Raw genomic sequence first — 20,893 nt, forward strand, 5'->3', positions numbered from 1 at the left:
GTTGAATACAGCATGGTTTCAGCGTCAGAAACATTATTCTGAGATAAACGGCTTTTTGTGAAATTCGATAGAACAGTCACTTTAACCATTCATTTTTGGCATCAGTAAGACGTCAGACATCTAAACAATAGTTTTGAACAGTAATTTCCTCCATAACAGCAGGAAACCCCCCTCTGCTTCCAACTCCTCCCTCCGTGTGTGTCTTCTTGGCTGCAGCGGCCGTGTCACAAGCTCGTTGCTGCTGCTGTAACCTCGCGTCACCAGGCTCATTGCTTTGCTGCTGCTGTGCCTGTCTGCGCGGCCGCTCTTTGAGGAAGTCTGGATGGACTCGCTCGTTACTTGGAGTTTTGGTTGAGAGCTTTGATGAAGCTTTTGCGATTCTGGTCATATTTATGCTGCGTGTTTCAAAGTGTGTTCCACCCGTAATCTATTATGCAAATTTGCAATCCCGCACCGCCAGCAATCAGCGCGAAAACGAAAGCGTTTTCGCCAATTCATTTTCATGAGAATGGCTTGATCACACTGCTTTTTGCTTGCCTTCCTCTAGTCAGGAGAGCACTGTCGCCACTTAGTGGGTTGGTGGAATGGGTTGTAAACGTTCGGTGGCTCCAATAATTATAAGAGATGTAAAAGGGTTAGATGCACATCCCACGGTCAAAAAAAAATAATTCATTTTTTTGACGGAGTAATACGTCATTGGCAGTGAACCGTTGGATTTTTTTTGATGGAGTAATACGTCGTTGGCAGTGAACGTGTTAACATAACATGCAATTGTGGAACATTTCAATATTGGACAAAATAAAATCGTGAAATCAAAACACAACCCTATGTGAAACATAACATGTAATCCTGGTGGCATATATATCCCTCACAGATTTAACGTGATTTAGATGAGTGACAGCCGTAACACGGTTCTACTGTGACTTCCTACTGTGATGTTGCTCCAATAAGACTTGGCTTACTTCACATTTAGTTTTACAATAAAAACACATTTCTGCAATGACTTATAATGTAGGCTATATTTATGTGCATCATCCTTCCTGTGCAGCAGGGAAGAGAAAACTATATCATTCTGGACAAACTTTCACCAATCTAATCTCATCATGACATAGGGATAGGCTATATTTTTCTAGCCAATGCGTTTAGAACATTCTTTTCACTTTGCTCTTGCTATAGCAGAGGAGGTTTTTCCAGTGAGGCATAGGAGGATGGTCCTCCTCTATTAGATTGGGGATTTTATATAAAAAAAAATATTATCATTTTTTTTTTTTTTTTTTTTTTTTCATTTTTCATTTTTCATTTTTCATATTTCATATTTTTTTTATAATAAAATATCAATCAAATGTGTTTTTTCTTATGTGCAGACGCTCATTTTTTCATTCATTATATTCTTAAAATGCTTCAACAACAGTGACCTGTAGGGCACTGATGGAAAGGACAGCTCCATGCAGACAGGAGTCACTCTGGCCCTGGCCCCAGCCTGGGGTAGGTAGTTAAGAAAAACATTCGCCCTGTGGGCGTTTATTTATTTGGTAATTTATCTAATGAAAAATATGATTGGTTGAAAAACACTTGCAATTCACAGAGAACACGTGAGAGTGATGTGTTTTCAAACCAATCAGATTGAGCTGGAGCGGAACACGCCCTTAGCCTGGTGAAACCAGGTTGGTTAAGGATGGTTGTTGACTAATACATCCATGGTTGTTGATTAAATAGATTGCTAAGATTGACATTGTATTGTCCAATGATGCTGAATACGTCTGAAAATCTTGTTGAATCCGCTCCATTGGAAATGGAGGAAATGAAGACCTCACAGGCTAATAGATAGATTTACAGACAGTAGCACCTATATTTTCCCCTTTCTCTTTTCCTATGTTTTATATTATCAAGCAGTAAGTTAGCTCACAAGCCAGACAGTCGTTGCATTGTATTACGCGAGTGCCTCAACGAGTTTAGAGAGGGCAGCGTGGTACACTGAGGCTCACGGAGGCTCAGAAGCAAACACTGGGATAATTTAACCTCATCGGCTGCACTCGCACCGGCTACAGACAACATGGATATGCAAGTAAGTCAATTAAGTTCGAGTTATCCGGGTCTTCTACTAAATTCGGTGTCCACCAAGCAGTGCTACTTTTTCGTATTATATTGTTTTATGCTGAATAGCCCGCCATTTGGCAATCTTAAACTCGCACATTTTTTAACTGAATTTGGCAGCGCGGAATGAAACATGGAACGAAACGCGGAATGAAACATGCAATGGAATGAAACAAAACTTCTAGCCTATGTTGGAAGTAGTGAAGTGTTTTTGATTGATTTGTTCATCCATCAAACCTTTTACTGACAGACTAACTGTAGCCTAAATATCTTACTTTATTTTGAGGTGCATTACATTGCTCAGCCAGAAATTATTCCTACTTCAACTCTCTTTCTCCTGGGTGCGCCTAACGTTAAAATGCACCAGATGACAATCCATCTTATTTGTCCTCAATCTGCATTGAAAATGTGTGAAAATTCACCTTGCAACAGTTGTAACCTAAGCTAGTGGTTTTCAAAGTGGGGTCCCCAGCAAAAAGGGGGGATTAATCTATGTTCACTATAATTCCATCCATAAGTAACACAATCACAGACTGTATGACTATTTTGGTCATGGGTTTCATATCATGTCTGTGATAAAACATCTAAAAGCAAAACTCTTATCAGATGGGGGACCCTGGAACAAAATCTTATCTATATGGGGGTGCGTGGTGTAATTTGTGTGATTGAATTAAACTGAAATTAAGTTTGATGTTGCCTGCTGTAACAGTGTGGATCTATAAAGCGGTCTGTAGCCTAATGATTTATATTGATCTTGTTTCCTTGAAGGAGACTGGTGCTGCTATTGAGATTGCATTAGGGCAGTGGTGCCCAATTTGGGGCCCGCGCTCTGTTTGTTTTGGCCCGCCACGGATTTTGAAAAAAAACATTTTTTTTTTGTAATCCCCCCCCCCCCCCCCCCCGATTTTTTTTAATCCAGAATGCAACTTGAGCAAGTTATCAGATATCTGCACTGATTGCAAAGGGTGGACATGCTTTTTCATGTGGTGACTTTGTGAAACAGTGTCTGAATGTGGCTGCGGATATACTGTGTTCACTCCTGAGATTGCATCGCTGCAAATTGTCATGGCAAATTGTTTAAAATATGGACAATAAAGCTGATTTTCAAAGTACCTTGAGGATTTTTCAAGTTGTGAATTAAGTAAAATTTTTCTCTTGATTACAAAGGTGGAAAATACAACTGTTTTTAACGGGGTGTTTACTGATTAAATGTTTAAGCTCCCCACAAATGCAGATGTTTTTTTTAATATATATAACCTATTGCAAATTATTACAATTACCAAACAGATAAAAAGTAGATTATTATATTGAAATGTTATTTTAGATTTAGAATGTTAATTTTCTATAAAACACAATACATTTTAATGTAATTCCACAACGTTTATTTTTGGCCCTCGGCCCTCCACCCAGATTGAGTTTTGGCCCTTCATGGGAAAGAATTTGGGCACCCCTGCATTAGGGTATAGGAGTGACATATTTGGGATCCGTTTCTGGCCTACCTTGATGAGGTTAGGGGCGGTGGGTGATTTGCTCAGCTGGTTTGTCTTGGCCCCTTGTATGGGAACCCATATGCTTTTATAAGCATGTAAGCACCCTTAACTCATTCAGTGCCAGCCACTTTTGGAGAACGGATGCTCCCAGTGCCAGAGTTTTCAGAGCGTTTTCAGTGATTTCTCGAGGCCCACAGAATATTGTGTGATATTACTATGTAAACACCGAACACGCACAAGAACGAGCTGGCTCTATTGTATCATCAGCAAAAAAAAGTTTATTGATACCATTTTCCGTTCTTTAGTTATGAGCCGGAGAAGATAGGTTGTTTTCAGCGTTTTCAGGCTTTTCAAATTATTAGCTGAGATAATCCGCCTTTTGTGAAATGCAGCATTTCAAGCACATTCACTGAGTCTGAAGATAATATTTTCTGATGTAGTGACGTAGTTGTTGTGTGATGCCCTGCGTGCACCACCCCCCTCCCCCCCTCCCCCCGTAAACTCCTCCCCACACTGCACACAGCCTCACGCAACCATTATATTTTCGGAGTGCTGCGTTTGTGTGCTGCTGTCGGCTCTCAGCGCTACAGCAGGGAAGAGCCAACCCGGATTGCTGAATGGTTTGGCGTCAGGGGCTGCTTTCCTGTCTGCTAATCGGGTGGAGAAACTATACAGACAGACAGACAGACAGACAGGGACAGAGGGGCTCAGTTGTGAGCGCGGATTGACTCCTGTTCGGAGCCAATGTCAGCTCCCGCGACAGAGCAAATGGCTCTGGGAGCATGCATCGGGTTGTCTTTGATCCACGGCTTTTAGGCTGTTTCTCGGACCTGTCTCTAATCTGGACTGCACCGAGCAAGCACTGTCGCCACCTAATGAGTCCGTAAAATAGGTTATACACCTCCAATAGCTACTATAGTTGTACAGGAGCTGCGGAAGGCTTTGATCGACGTCCCACCGTCAAAAAACGCATTGGACGTCGAAGGACGTCCGTGGCATTCTACGTCACTATTTAATTGGACGTCGAAGGACGTCCATGGCATTCAATGAGTTAAATGGGTGGTAGCACCATATTATAATTGTCAATCCCTGTATGACAGGGACAGCATCATTTGTATGTGCAAAATGGTTGGTTCTTGATGAGATCACTGGAGAACCTGGCATAGATACAAATGGGGAGCCATGGCCAGGACAGATATTGTGTATTTGGAAAGTATCCCTCTTTTTGCTGAGAGCAGGGAAGTCAGTAAACACTGAACATACAGTGGCTCAGGTGAACTGGTTTAAAAAGCACAGTGACATGTGGCATTATGGGAACAATAGCAGCTGCACAGTTTGGGACAAAGACTTTGTTCCGTGGTCTCATGCGTCTTTTATTCAAATGCAAAGAATTTTCAGCCAGTGTGCATGTTGTTCATGCAGAGTTTCCTTTCCTGCAGCTAGAGACAAATCTGTGAATGTTGTGGTAACACTACCCTCAGCAAGATGTGTTTAGAATAAGGTTAGATTTGCTAGCTAATTTAGGGATGGACGATAATGCAATATCTTTTATCATCTTTACACATATCAAGTTTACACATTATAGTTGTCTGACATAGAGCTGCTCTTCTCTGGATACCTGTCTGTGATTTAACTTTGGCTCCAGTGGGTAAGTGTTTAGGCTGTGTTATTTGTGTCTGCTATCTCTTTATTTTAAAAGTAGTTGTATTTAGGCTAGTTTTTGTCTCTGAGTGTGTTACTGGCTGTGTGCGTCTCTGGGAAGCAGTGTTCGGGGCTTTGGTTTTGGCCTCTCCTTCCTGCCCAGCGTGGCTATGCTAGCTGTTAACATCTACTTCATCTTCACTGTGGAGGCTGCGGGGTCCATCTTCATCTCCACGGAAACGTCTCCAGACCCGCCTCCTCCCCCTGCTGGGAGACAGAGGTTCTGGGGATGGGGGGGGGGGGGGGGGGGGGGGGGGGGGCAGCATGATACTGTTGTACAACCGATAAATCGGTGCATGCCTAAATAGTAAGAAATTATTTTTTAAAAATTTACTTGGGAAACAGCCGGATGCCAAGAGCCTATCTTTTTCAATTCAACAGGTTAAGGGTTGTGTTTGTTTTATTCTATTGACACTGGGTGGATATTTGGGTTGGAAATAGAATTGCGATAGTTAGTCACAGTTTAAACTAGAACCAAGCCGGTTAGTCACAGTTTAAACTAGAACCAAACCAGTTAGTCACAGTTTAAACTAGACCCAAGCCAGTTAGTCACAGTTTAAACGAGACCCAAGCCGGTTAGTCACAGTTTAAACTAGACCCAAGCCGGTTAGTCACAGTTTAAACTAGAACCAAACCGGTTAGTCACAGTTTAAACTAGAACCAAGCCGGTTAGCCACAGTTTAAACTAGAACCAAGCCGGTTAGTTACAGTTTAAACTAGAACCAAACCGGTTAGTCACAGTTTAAACTAGAACCAAGCCGGTTAGCCACAGTTTAAACTAGAACCAAGCCGGTTAGTCACAGTTTAAACTAGAACCAAACCGGTTAGTCACAGTTTAAACTAGAACCAAGCCAGTTAGTCACAGTTTAAACTAGAACCAAACCGGTTAGTCACAGTTTAAACTAGAACCAAGCCGGTTAGTCACAGTTTAAACTAGAACCAAACCGGTTAGTCACAGTTTAAACTAGACCTAAACTGGGTAATCTCAGTTTAAACTAGAACAGGGTGAGATAAGTTAAGGCCCCATCACTGTCACTCCTTACAAAGTAAAATGAAGACTTTAGGTCAAACTGTTTTTCACCTGGATTCTTCATTTGTTCTCCCACAGGCCGGGTCCTTAAAAAGCCTTAAATTTAACTTGTTTATACCTGTAGACACCCTGAAACAGATTAAATACAGGGTGGCCGTGGGTCAGGTCCTTAAAAAGCCTCCGTTTATACCTATAGACACCACTAGCCTAGACAGATTAAATGCAGGGTGGCTGCGGCCGGGTCAGATCCTTAAAAAGTCTTACATTTAGCTTGTTTGTACTTGTACACACACACTGGTTCCTGCAGGGTGGCCATCTTTATAAAGTCTTAAATTTAACTTGTTTATACCTGTACAATTCAGTGTGGCCCTCTTTAAAAAGTCTTACATTTAGCTTGTTTGTACTTGTACACACACTGGTCCCTGCAGGGTGGCCATCTATAAAAAGTCTTAAATTTAACTTGTTGAACTAACTTTAGTCTAACTACTACTACTACTAGTTTAACTACTACTTTAGTTTAACTTTAGTCTTTCGGAAAAGATTAAAGACACACCTTTTATCTGGGTCTTTCTTGAACTAACTTCTTTCTCTTTAAAAAAAAAATATATATATATATATGTATATATATATATATATATATATATATATATATATACATATATACACACACTAACCTAAACTAAACATGTACCACTGTTCCTTCAGAAGTTGTAGTTGTCACAGACTGTTACATAGTTGATTGCTCTATTGCTGACAAAAATGTGTTATTGTAAGTCGCTTTGGATAAAAGCGTCTGCCAAATGACGTAATGTAATGTAAATGTAATGTAACTGTGGCTCAGCTGGTTGATAGCTCTCAGCTGACATCAGGCCAATCACCCCCCTGTGAACGACGGGGGCTGATTGGATAGGCGGGGCTTATAGCCCTGTTGAAGCAGTATTTCTTAACACTGTCAGTCTACAGCGGCAGCGGTAAGCGGCACGTACCCTCATGGCACGAAGACTCCCGCACAGGGAGTCTTTCTGCGGGAGTCCATCGAGCGGAGGCCAGAGAATAGGTTTTTTGCTACCTCTCTTATTCTACTATACTCATCTACCTAACTATGTGTTTTCTCCCCATCCCTGTTGTAACCTCAGCCCACAGACGCCGTAGACCCGGCAGCTTCAGGTGTAGTAACCCCGGTAATCTTTCCTACCCTAAGCGCGCTAACAGTCCTTTCACTATTGCCGGAGGTCTCTGGAACTGTCAGTCGGCTGTTAAGAAAACTGAGACCATCTCGGCTCATGCTCAAACCCTCCACTTCCTAGCTCTCACAGAGACCTGGATCATTCCTGAAAACACTGCTACTCCTGCAGCTCTCTCTGCTGCTTATTCCTTCTCGCACACCCCCAGAGCCTCTGGCCGTGGCGGAGGCACTGGTATCCTCATCTCTCCCAAATGGAGCTACACTGTCACCTCTCTCTCTCATCTGTCTATCTCATATTTTGAGTCCCATGCAGTTCCTGTATCCCTACCCATCAAGCTCAACATTGTGGTAATCTACCGCCCGCCTGGTCTGCTTGGTGACTTTCTGGACGAGCTGGACACCCTCCTCTCCATCTTTCCTGAGGATGGTACTCCACTCATCCTTCTGGGAGACTTCAACATCCAGCCAGTAACCTTACAATCTCTGCCTTTCCTTAACTTCTTCTCATCCTTTGACCTTTACCTCTCTCAATCTCCTCCTACTCACAAAGCAGGGAATGTGCTTGACCTGGTCTTCACCAGATCCTGCTCCACCTCTAACCTCACTGTGACTCCTCTTCCTGTATCCGACCACCACTTTATCACCTTCTCCCTTCCCATCCCCCTCCCCTCCTCCCACCCATCTCCTCCTCACTCTACCACCACCCGACGCAACCGAAAATCTCTCTCACCCGACTCCCTCTCTTCTACCGTCCTCTCCCTGCTTCCCCCAGCTGAGCAATTTGCTCTCCTGTCCACTGCCGAGGCTTCCACCACTCTTCTCTCCTCTCTCTCCTCCGCTCTTGATTCTCTTTGCCCACTCACTACTAAGCCTGCCCGATCTTCTCCCCCTTCTCCTTGGCTGACTGAATCTCTGCGAACTTATCGAACTGAGCTTCGGGCAGCTGAGAGAAAATGGAGAAAATCACATCACCCTGAAGATCTCTCTTCCTACCACCTTATCCACTCCAACTTCACCTCTGCTGTCTCCAAAGCAAAAACCTCCTTCTTCATCTCTGAAATCCAGTCCTCTGCATCCAACCCCAGTAAACTGTTCTCCACCTTCTCCACGCTCCTCAACCCTCCCTCCCCTCCCCCTCCCTCCTCCTTCTCTGCTGATGATTTTGTAACCTTCTTTACTAAAAAGGTGGATGACATCAGCTCCTCCTTCCATCCTCCAGGCACCCTCACTAACACTCCCATCTCCAATCCTGCTTCCTGGCCCCCTGTCCCTGGATTTCCTTCCTTCTCTCCCCTCTCTCCCGATGAAGTGCTTAAACTCATCAGCTCGAACCGAGCCACTTACTGCCCCCTCGGTCCTATCCCTTCCTCTCTCCTCCAAACAATCTCACCTAACATATCTCCCTTCCTCACTACCTTCATTAACTCCTCTCTGTCCTCTGGTCTTGTTCCACCTGCTCTAAAGACTGCAAGAGTCAAGCATCTGCTTAAGAAACCCTCCCTTGACCCTACTGCTATTCAGAACTACAGACCTGTCTCTCTTCTCTCATTCCTTTCCAAAACCCTCGAACGAGCAGCGTCCGAACAACTTTCTCTCTATCTCTCCCAAAATGACCTCCTGGACCCTCTGCAGTCCGGTTTCAAGGCTTCTCACTCCACTGAGACAGCTCTTCTTGCAGTCACAGAGGCCCTTCACACTGCTAAGGCCTCATCCCTCTCCTCTGTTCTTGTCCTCCTTGACCTGTCTGCTGCCTTCGATACAGTCAACCACCAAATCCTTCTTTCCACTCTGTCTGACCTCGGCATTTCAGGTTCTGCACTCTCCTGGTTTGCTTCCTACCTCTCGAACCGCTCATACCAGGTCTCATGGAGAGGGTCCCTCTCCAGATCCTGTCCTCTTACCACCGGTGTCCCCCAGGGCTCAGTCCTGGGCCCCTTACTTTTCCTTCTCTATATCAGATCTCTTGCCTATGTGATCTCTTCTCATGGCTTTTCTTATCACTGCTATGCTGATGACACCCAGCTTTTCCTTTCCTTCCCCCCCTCCGACACTCAAATCGAGGCTCGCATCTCTGCATGCCTCAAAGACATTGGCGACTGGATGTCTGCCCACCACCTCAAGCTCAACCTTGGTAAGACAGAGCTACTCTTCCTCCCAGGGAAAGACTGCCCTCTCGCAGATCTCTCCATCTCCATTGACAACACCACTGTACTTCCCTCCCAAACAGCTAAGAACCTTGGGGTGATCCTTGACAACCAGCTGTCTTGCTCAGCCAACATAGCTGCTACAGCACGCTCCTGTAGGTTCTCTCTCTACAACATCCGAAAAATCCGTCCCTTTCTCACAAGAGAAGCGACTCAACTCCTGGTCCAGTCTCTTGTCATCTCCCGCCTGGACTACTGCAACGTGCTCCTGGCCGGCCTACCTGCCACCGACATCCGACCGCTTCAGCTCATTCAGAACGCTGCAGCCCGTCTGGTATTCAACCAACCCAAATTCTCTCACGTCACTCCCCTCTTCCAGGAGCTCCTCTGGCTTCCCATCTCGGCCCGCATCAAATTCAAGTCACTGGTACTGGCCTACAGGGCTGCACACCAGTCAGCTCCCCTGTACCTGCAATCTATGGTCAGGTTCCAAACCTCTCAGCGCTCCCTTCGCTCCTCCACCAGTGCAGGTCGCCTCGCCCCTCCTTCGCTACAGGGGCTCAAAAGTCGCTCATCCCGATCTCGACTCTTCTCGTCCCTGGCACCTCAATGGTGGAACGAGCTTCCACCTTCGGTCAGGACGGCTGAATCACTGCTGATCTTTCGGAAAAGACTAAAGACACACCTTTTCAGGCTCCATCTGGGCCCTTCTTGATCTAACTTCTTTCTCTCTCTTTCTCTTTCTAAAAAAAAAAAAAAAAAAAACTAACCTAACCTAAGTTATTTAGGGAAGGGGCCACTGGAGGAAAATAGGGGAGGGTAATCTTGTTTTAAATTTAGTTTGAGGGAGGGTACATTCTCTTTAATTTGAGTCCAGGGGAGGGGTATGCAATTTTGATTAGATAAAAATATATAAACTTTTTGTTTGTGTGTAATGTTTGCTTTTCGGACTTCAACAACTACTGAGTTGCTTCATTTACATCCCTCCTGTCCAAACTGTTTGGTATGTCCCGGTGCATTGTTTCTCTTTGGCGGTCTTATCTGTCGATCTTTGTGCTTGGCCTATCCAGACAGTAGGCATGTACAGTATCTGGCGAATCGTGACGCTTTTCTGGTGATTCCACGGCTGCTGGGCTCTGTTTGCCTCAACGGAGGGCTGGGGTCTTGTACGCACCGCTAGGGTAGCTTGCGCGAGCCCCAGAGGTGCCTTGGCTGGTTATGGTTTATTTCGTCATTGTGATACATTAGTTTGATTTGATTGTATAACTTACTGTGTAAGACCCCCATCCTGCGGGAGCCCTTACACATAACATGACGTGGTGATATGTAACAAGTGTCAACCAACCTGTGCTGTGATGCTATGAGCTGTTTTAATTCAAACATATACATATAGCCTATTTTTGTCGATAATAAAGATTCCTATTTTAATATTAAGCTGCTTCTTGGTGTGTGTGCCTTAACGGCGTTGGAGCCTGTGGCTGTGGTCTCTAGGTGCCACAATATGGAAGTACATTTCCAGCACGAAAAGTCGAGCAAACAGACATAGCATCACAAAATATATATGGGCTCTATCGTTGCGATAAGTCGTCTTAGGAAATCACAGTAGAACCGAGTTACGGCTCACTCATCTCCTAAATTACGTTAAGTCTGCAAGGGATAATTTATACCACCAGGATGACATGTTTCACATAGGGTTGTGTTTTCATTTCGAGATTTTATTTTGTCCAATATTGAAATGTTCTACAATTGCATGTTGTGTTAACATTATTTCTATCTACCTTTCTATCTATTTAGGCTAATTTGGATGCTATTTGTTATCGAAATGTAGCTCAATGCATGCTGCGAGATTTTATGGGCTCTATTCTCCCACAGGCCATCGGCGCTATTACGGGCCTTAACCGCAAAAAAACGTGCCTTGCGCCTGTTTCGGCAAGATAGCAATAGGCTTTAGGCTGCCAAATGCGCTTTAGGCCGAATGGGCGTGGCGCAGTCCCAAAGTGGGCGTGTCGGCGCTAAATACCAGCCTAGTCATATCTTGGGAGCTGGCCTACATTTAGCGCTTTGCGCTTTTGAAAAGCAGGCCTATTCTTTGCCTTCACTGCTTCTTCTCTGTCACCCTTCTCTCTCTCTCTCTCTGAGTTCCCAGCATGCATTGTGTTTCTTCATTTCGCTACTAAATAGCCACCAAATGAGCCAAAATAGATATAAAAGGTAGTTCTAAATTAATGTGTAATGGTAACACAGCCTGCCATTGTCAACATTTCAATATTGGACCAAATAAAACCTCGAAATGAAAACACCACCCTATGTGAAACATATATGTCCTCCTGGGCATATATATACCCCTTGTCGAGTTAACGTGATTTAGAGAAGTAACAGCGGAACGCGCTTCGGAACGCGCTTCTAATGGCATCTGCTATACTGTGATGTCCGTCCAATAACTTGGCCCTATTTCACATTTAGTTTTACAATAAAAACACATTTATGCAATGACTTGACATAATGTAGGGTATATTTATGTGCATCATCCTTCCTGCAGCAGGCGAGAGAAAATGATATCTTTCTGGACAAACTTTCACCAATCTAATAGGCTATATTTTTCTAGCTGATGCATAGAACATTATTTTCACTTTGATCTTGCTATAGTGTAGCGTATTTACATGCTTGCAGTATTGAAACTGCAGTTAGATTGGTTTGAGAAGCATAATAATATGGAATAATAGCCTATAATGCAGACAGACAGGCTGGATGAAGGGAGGGGGGGGGGGCAGAGCGTTTGGCTTTCGTCTGGTTTTGCGGGATCACTGGAATTGGAGCTAAAAAGGCAAGCGTGCGATTCGTTTATTGCACTTATCCAATGAGCATGACGGTGCATAATTTTACGCCTAAAAGGCGTGGTTGTAATGCTTTGGGCTGCATCTAGCGCCAGCACGACGATATCAAGTGCGCCTTTCCACGCCCACTGCTTTGATCTGCGCCTGCCGCTCGGCCTAGAAACTGCGCCGATGCAACGATAGGGGCCTATATGTGTGGCTTTCTGCCTGTCTGCTGAGGGAGTGAGAGAGAGAGAGGGGGGACAGAGAGTGGAGAGTCCGCCACAATAATAGAACCGGCTAACTTTTTTCCATCAGTCATTGACTGCTATTTAAACACAAATATTGATATACACAGACTGAAGATGGTTTCACAAGCGAAAATAGCAGAATGTAGCGACCGGAGGAGGCGGTCGCTCTGATTGGTGACAGTTCTGCTCTATTAAGCGCAAAGGATTATGGGAGTTCATGTTCTTATGGGAAGCTTGTTACTGTACAGTTAAAAACGTGGTTTAGTGATGTTGTGCATATGTTTTGATTGCATTATGTGGTATGGCAATGTTTGTGTGGCCAGGATATGTTTAGTTTTACTATCAATGTGGCCACCATGACTGAGACTGTTAGTGTGTTCGATCAATATGTTTAGTTTTACTATCAATGTGGCCACCATGACTGAGACTGTTAGTGTGTTCGATCACCTCTGGCAGTTTCTGCAAATGTTAGGTTAAAAGTAAGATATCTGTGTCAGTCTGCATTCTTCCATGCAAGCTTGCCACAATATTGTTTGGGGAGGGTCAATTATATTTTTCAAATCGCTTCGGGAGGGTCAAGGAAAAATATATTTTGATTAGGGAAGGGGCACAGCTTTTTATTTCAGAGCACACCAAATCCCTCCAGTGACCCCCTTTCTAAATAACGAGCAGTCCCTAAACTTGTACCACTAACCTAAACTTGTACCACTGTTCCTTCAGAAGTTGTAGTTGTCATAGACTGTGCTCCATAGTTGATTGCTATATTGCTGACAAAAATGTGTTATTGTAAGTCGCTTTGGATAAAAGCGTCTGCCAAATTACGTAATGTAATGTAATGTAATCTTTCAGTGAAATTATATTGTGTATGGTGAAAATCAGTGGAAAAAAATGTAATTTGAGAGAAAAATCTGGGCCTTGAAAGTTTTTGAAATTAAGCATATAGACATTTATTTTACTTGATGTGCATCTGCACAGTTTAAGTGTTCACACATTCAAACCTCTCTAATTGTTGTCTGTCTGTGAGCTTCTGTAAAACCTGCAAGTTCTCATTGTAAAAATGCTCCCTATTGTAGTAATACCTTGATCCATGTCTCAAACTATGTAATTTGGGTCCTGGAATTGACGAGAGTCCTTGAATTTGAAGTATAAGAAGCCATGATTGTGATGAAATGGGATAATTAATTAACCCAATAAAATTGGGTATAACAACCCACAATTCTGCTGTCTGAACTGATGAGAAACTCAAACCAAATAAAGTATAAGTTGAATATTTTTAAGCTTATTCTTTTGAAAAGTCAAAATAAGTGGTTGAACATTTGATCTTTGATGTCTGATAAGCTTACAAGGACTAACAAGTAATATATTTCTAAGATGTGTACATAAAATGTGATAATGTTCATGTAAAATTATTTTTTCTTTGATATTAAATTTGGATGTCTTGAAAGTGTGTTACTGTTGCCTTTTATTGACATTTTGACATTTGGTGTCAAGCATACTAAAAAGCTTTAACAGATGTACACAGGAGATAAGGTGGAAAAACTTTTATGTATGAGTACCTGTGCATTGAAAAGTGATGCCAGGGTCTGAATGGCAGTATTTGACAAGTTGGGAGTGAGAACATGTCACACACCTTTTTTTGGCTATGAATCAATTGAATATCAAATTCAAAATATCACTAGGCTGTAGCTGTGCTCCATTCTATACAATTAAATTAGGAAAATACTGCTAATATGCAGCAGACTTGGTTGTAAAATACCGAGAACATATATCTTTATATTTGTCATGAGGTCATATTTGGATATTGTGGGATATACACATGATGTACCTGGACATTTATTTGACCACCACAAATACTGAGTATTTCCCCAGACACAGAGCACACCCATACCAACAAATCATACCCTTGATATGCTCCACACATGAGTCATATCAGTGAAATATCAGAGTCAAGATATCAGTTTGTGTTGTATCTGTACACCATATTTCATATTTTCTTCAATGACAGCAACAAAAACACATGCACCAGATTTATTCATATTATAGCCAAATACTGCATCCACATATTTCCAATATGGCATGAGCCATGAGGGCATATTTGGATATTTTATTTAGTGTGTCAACATTAGATGTATCTGGACACAGTATACTATATGAGGCAAATATGGCTCAGTATTTGACCTGACATGAAATATATAGAAAAAAATATCCGCATATGCGCCTAATTCTTGCCGAGTTCTGGGGTCTTTCACGCAGTGCACCCTGCTTGTTTTGTCTTGCATCTGAGTGTGATTGCTGTGTTCACATGTGCAAATCAAACCGATCTTTAGGGGGAAACACTCCCAGTTTGAAACAACTGCTCCAAACGAGCAGGTGTGAATCCACTCTCTGATTCAAGATCACCACATTAATGTTTCAGCTAGTGAGCTTGGTTGGAGAAAGCTCCTCTCACCTTAATAACTGATCTGTGTGTGAACTGAACAGCATGAGGCTCCAATGACGAGCGACAGCTCTATTTAGCCACAGTGCTGACGTAGCCAGTCTGACAGAGAAAATGTCTGGCAGATGTTGCCTCTCCATACGTGAGAGTCCAGTCTCCAGTGTGACATAGAAAATGTGTGATTCTCAGCCTTCTAGCAGGCATTGCCTCTCCCTACCTGAGAGAGTCCAGTCTCCAGTGTGGATCCTCGAGTCCAGCAGAGAGCAGCTTCACTCCTGAGGCTCCTGGATGATTGTAGCTCAGGTCCAGCTCTCTCAGATGGGAGGGGTTGGAGCTCAGAGCTGAGGTCAGAGAAGTACAACCTTCCTCTGAGAGCATACAGCCTGACAGCCTACACACACATGCATGTGCACACAGACACAGACACACACACACACACACACACACACACACACACACACACACACACACACACACACACACACACACACAGTGATGTATAGTTTGCATGAACAACTTGAGAGACCATTTAAATTTGAAACTGGGATGTCTATTAGACCTGACAAATAAAGGAAAGAAAAGGGTCAATGGCCGATTTAATGTTAGTCTCACCTTATATACTGATATCTAAGTTGATATACAAGTTTTAACATGATTTTATGGTAGAACAATTTACAAAATGTTAAGTAATAATATAATAGTAAAAGTACATCCTGACCTGAGAGTCTCCAGTCTACAGTGTGGACTCCCCAGTCCAGTAGAGAGCAATTTCAATCCTGAATTCTGCAGGTCATTGTTACTCAAGTCCAGCTCTCTCAGACTAGAGGACTGTGAGGTGACAACAGAGGCCAGAGCTTCGCAGCTTCTCTCTGACAGTTGACATGCACTCAGCCTAAAGGACAAGAAGACAATCATGTGGAAATATTATTCTGTTATATTTAATGTCATTATTGTATTATTTCTACTGACAGACTGTATTGATGAGGCCCTGGTCTAAAGCAGGTCCACTGTGTTTGCATGGTGCTGTATGTAGGAGGAAATCCTTTTACAACTTAGGGACACCTTAATTGTCTCCATCTTTAAAGGATGCTTTACCGATAATCAACCCACTTTGTATCATTAATAATCTCGGTAATATAAGTACATGGGCAGTGTTTACCATCTCTATCTGTTTTCCTCACAGAGAAAAATGTTCACGCTGCTGCATGCAGAAACTCCACCCCTGCCAGCTGCAAGTCATTGGGTTGGTGATTCTCTGTGGATGTGTGCATACTTCAAAATTAAAAAATAAACAATAACAACCACCCTCAGAGCAGATTCCGGTCTCGAGCAGAACTTCCGTAGTTCCGTTATGACCCGTTGTGGTTGTGACGTAAAACGCCTCACAACAGAGTGCTTTGCCAGAGGAGGAAATGGGAGCTCTCCATGAGGAAAACAGAGAGAAGGTAAACACTGCCCATGTGCTTACATTACCACCATTGGGAAAACTCTAGCTCGGGTTTTTGCAAACAGACTGATCCCCAGACTCCTTGGTTTTGGCAAAAATTGGCTGCCGAGGCAAATACATCAAAATACTGAGACTGCTGGATGACATGTCAGCCACAGTACTCAGTGGCAGTGGTGATGAAACAGAAATTTAGGGTTGACACCTGAGTCAAGCAGGACTGTGTCATTGCTTCTACCCTGTTCTCCATTTTCATTGCCGCTATCCTACATCTAACAGGTAAACATCTGACACAAGGAGTCGGAATAATGTACAGGACTATTTGTTCAAAATAGACTTATTTATTTGTTCAACATGGACTTATTTATTTTTTCAACATGGCCTTATTTACTTATTCAACACAGACTTATTAATTTATTCAACATGGACATATTTATTTGTTCAACATGGACTTATTCACAGTATTTGTTAAACATAGGCTTATTTATTTGTTCAACTTATTTATTTGAAAAGCAGAATATAATTTAGTGACCAAGACCAGATTCAGCTGGACCAGTTTGTACTTCAGATTTTTGTCTCCCCTTCATTTGAATGGAAACTGCTAGTGAAAACGTTCATGAACAGATTCAACAAAAGATCCTGCTGCTGTGATTTTCTTTCTGATTCCCCCCCCCCATTTTCTCGCCAACTGTACTTGTCCAATTTCCCCCTGGTGTCCCAGTTGCTGCTCCACCCTCTGCCGATCTGGGGAGAGCCGTAGACTTGCACCATGCTTCTCCGACACATGCGCAGTTGCCAGCCGCTTCTTTTCACCTGGCAGCGGTGGGCGGGAGCTTCACTGGCAAGATGTAGCACGTGGGAGGATCACGCTATTCCCACCAGTTTCCTTCCGCCCCGAACAGGTGCCCCGACCAACCAGAGGAGGCGCTAGTGCAGCGACCAGGACGCATACCCCTAATCCGGGTTCCCACATGCAGACACAGCCAATCGTGCCTGTATGGACACTCGACCAAGCCGGAGGTAACATGAGGGCATGAAGCAGTGACCCTTGTGTTGGTAGGCAGGAAATCTACCGCTGTACTACCCAGACACCCATGCTGCTGTGATTCTAAATTGACATTTGGTTATTCTGTTTAGAACAGAATATCACCACACAGCAGGATAGTTCCTGTTTGGGAGACTGGATCTACTTTATTTTTAAATACTTATTTTAGTGTGAACAAAGAACAGAAATGCAATGTTACTGTGGACCAGTTGCTTGTTTCGCTATAGTCCATTTGATTTTTTTTAGCTTGCTCGTACTTCTTTGTTTACTTCACTGGCTGTTGGTTTTCTGCTGCATTCAGGTCAAACTGGAAGTGGCTTCAATGCTTTGTTTCATCATTCTTATTTAAATTTATTTAAATACGTTTTTATTAAAGGTCCTATCCGTAAGTTCTAACTTTTACTGACACCGGTGGCCGTTAGAGTAACTGCAGGCAGCGTGTGAACAAGCTGGTCCGCGGGCACCATACTCGCATGCGCACAAGCAGTTGCCTGGCAACAGCAGACTGTGTTGGTTGCTTAACTTGCTTTGTAACGTTAACTCAGAAAAGTCATTTGAAAATGGCAACCTGGACAATTTATCGGTCAGATCAGCCTCATAATGCCCAGGAAGGATTCTGGATGAATTATCAGACGTTATTGTGGCATGTTTGGTCGTGTTTTGGCTTGCATTGGCTGCGGGGAAATGGATAAGGATATTAACGTTAGCGTGAGCAAGCAACTACCCTGCTTCCCCTGTATTATACGGTACCGTCTAATCAGAATCAGAATCAGAATCACTTTTATTGTCACTGTATATGCAAGTTACATACAAGGAATTTGTCTTAGTGTCTGTATGCAGCGTAGCGGTTACATCAATATACAGGGATAAGAAGTAGGAAGATAACTAACGGCAATCGCAAGGTTGCAAAAGCAATCAAATCGAGTCAATATATACATGAGTGGTAAAGTGTTTTGTGGATGATAAATATGAATTTACGTTGGATTTACATGAGATTTACAGACTGAGTTAAATATACGTTAAATAGGCAGTGGATTTACATGAATTTACAGTCAGAGTTAGATAAGAGTTTACATTCAATGTACATGAAATTTACAGGCTAAGTTAAATAGGCATTAATGTGCAGGGAATTTACATCAATTTACCAGTCCCAGTTAGACAGGCATTAAATTAGATACAGTTTGAGTTCCAGTTTTATGGGGGGGGGGGGGGGGGGGTTCAGTTGAGTTTATGAGGAGGTAGTGAGTTTGTGTGTGTGGGGGTGGGGGCCTTGTTGGTGAGGCTGATGGCGGTTGGGAAGTGCCTGCAGTTGACCAAACTGAACACTCAAACAATGTTGCATGAGCGTAACAGTAATGTTAGGCATATACGACTGTTACATTGATTATCCACACAAGACGGTAACGTTATTAGTGGAGCTGGGTGGTAATTTCTATCAAGCACACCAGCACAAAAGGCACTGGTGGAGGTGCGTCAGGCAGCAATGCCCGGCAGGTAGACCATCAACCTGTATCATGATAATGTAAATCTGTAAATCAATATTAGTTAGCCACAATTAGCATCAAGCTAACATTATAATAATGTGCAGTCTCACTGCAGCTAACTGCAGTCAGAGCCTGCTGCCCCCGGGCCGTCTAATGCCTGGCGTTGATGTGAGCTGGACGGGACCAAACTGAACAGTCACACAATGTTCCATAAGCATAGTTAGGTTAGGCATATTTACGACTGTCGCATTCATTATCAACACAAGACGGTAACGTTATTAGTGGGACTAGGTGGCAATTTCAATGAATGTAAAACTGTAAATCTATTAGTTAGCCGTGTATAGCATCAACCTAACGTTATAATATTAGGCAGTCTCACCACAGCTAACTGCAATCAGCCAAACAATGTTCCATGACCATAAGCATAATGGTAGTAACATTAGGCATATTTGCGACTGTTGCATTACTTCACACAAGATGGTAATGTTATTAGCGTAGTTTCTGACCAGGTGGTAAATCCATTAGCAAGCAGCTAACGTTATCGGCCAAAACATTACAGCAGCTACAAGGTCCCTCCATGAACCAAAAACACAGCCCCGACTCTAGTTTCCCTCCGAAGCTGGTCACATTGCTGCTGTCTGGCCAGACGGGCTTCACTAGATAAATATTTGTTTCTTTTTTGTGTGGACTTTTTGCTGGAGTCTGTGTTGTTTTTTCCCCGCTGGCAGCTAGCGACAAACGTAATGTCACTGCCTGTTAGCCTTCTTCTTCGTTGGTAATATTTCTGACCGGGGCCAGGTGGACAACGGGCAGGCTCGTGAACGCGCAGAACGTCACATGAGCCAAATTTGACCAGCAGCAAATATGAATGCAAAGAGCTGGGCTCATCTTTTTAATTACGGAATGGCACATTCACTCATTAGTAATAGAAAACACTTTGTGAAGGTTTATTTTCTGCCAAAACCTACGGATAGTACCTTTAACTTATTATTATTGTCATTAATTTATTATTATTATTATTATATTCTGGCAGTAAAGAAATGTTTTAAATGAAAGTTGACTGATCTATTCAACTTTTATTAAAGAGCAAAATTAACCCGACTCTGTAAACCCTGAACAACTTGACAGACAATTTAAATTTGAAACTGGAATGTCTATTGGACCTCCTGACGAATAAAGGAAAGAAAAGGGTCAATGGCAGATTTAATGTTAGTCTCACCTTATATACTGATATCTAAGTTGATATTCAAGTTTTAACCTGATTTTACGGTACAATAATTTACAAAATTTTAAGTAATACTATAATAGTAAAAGTACAAATCCTGACCTGAGAGTCTCCAGTCTACAGTGTGGACTCCCCAGTCCAGTAGAGAGCAATTTCAATCCTGAATTCTGCAGGTCATTGTTACTCAAGTCCAGCTCTCTCAGACTAGAGGACTGTGAGGTGACAACAGAGGCCAGAGCTTCGCAGCTTCTCTCTGACAGTTGACATGCACTCAGCCTAAAGGACAAGAAGACAATCATGTGAAAATATTATTCTGTTATATTTAATGTCATTATTGCATTATTTCTACTGACAGACTGTATTGATGAGGCCCTGGTCTAAAGCAGGTCCACTGTGTTTGCATGGTGCTAACACAAGCAGCTGCCTGGCAACAGCAGACTGTGTTGGTTGCTTAACTTGCTTTGTAACGTTAACTCAGAAAAGTCACTTAAAAACGGCAACCTGGACAATTTATCAGTCAGATCAGCCTCATAATGCCCAGGAACGATT

The 20,893-nt window shown here is 43.0% G+C and overlaps 1 long non-coding RNA gene across 1 annotated transcript; it reads right to left on the bottom strand.

The window, feature by feature from the left end:
* Positions 1 to 6,535: 6,535 nt before the first annotated feature.
* On the bottom strand, positions 6,536 to 10,351 carry LOC310773802. Its single transcript, XR_014552561.1, has 3 exons — positions 10,331 to 10,351; positions 6,720 to 6,868; positions 6,536 to 6,664 (listed from the first exon to the last, which is right to left on the bottom strand). It is a non-coding gene; the product is annotated as an uncharacterized lncRNA (long non-coding RNA).
* Between the last annotated feature and the right edge of the window lie 10,542 nt (positions 10,352 to 20,893).

This window comes from Poromitra crassiceps (assembly GCF_964638095.1).
Source record: "Poromitra crassiceps genome assembly, chromosome: 3".
Classification (NCBI taxonomy): domain Eukaryota; kingdom Metazoa; phylum Chordata; class Actinopteri; order Beryciformes; family Melamphaidae; genus Poromitra; species Poromitra crassiceps.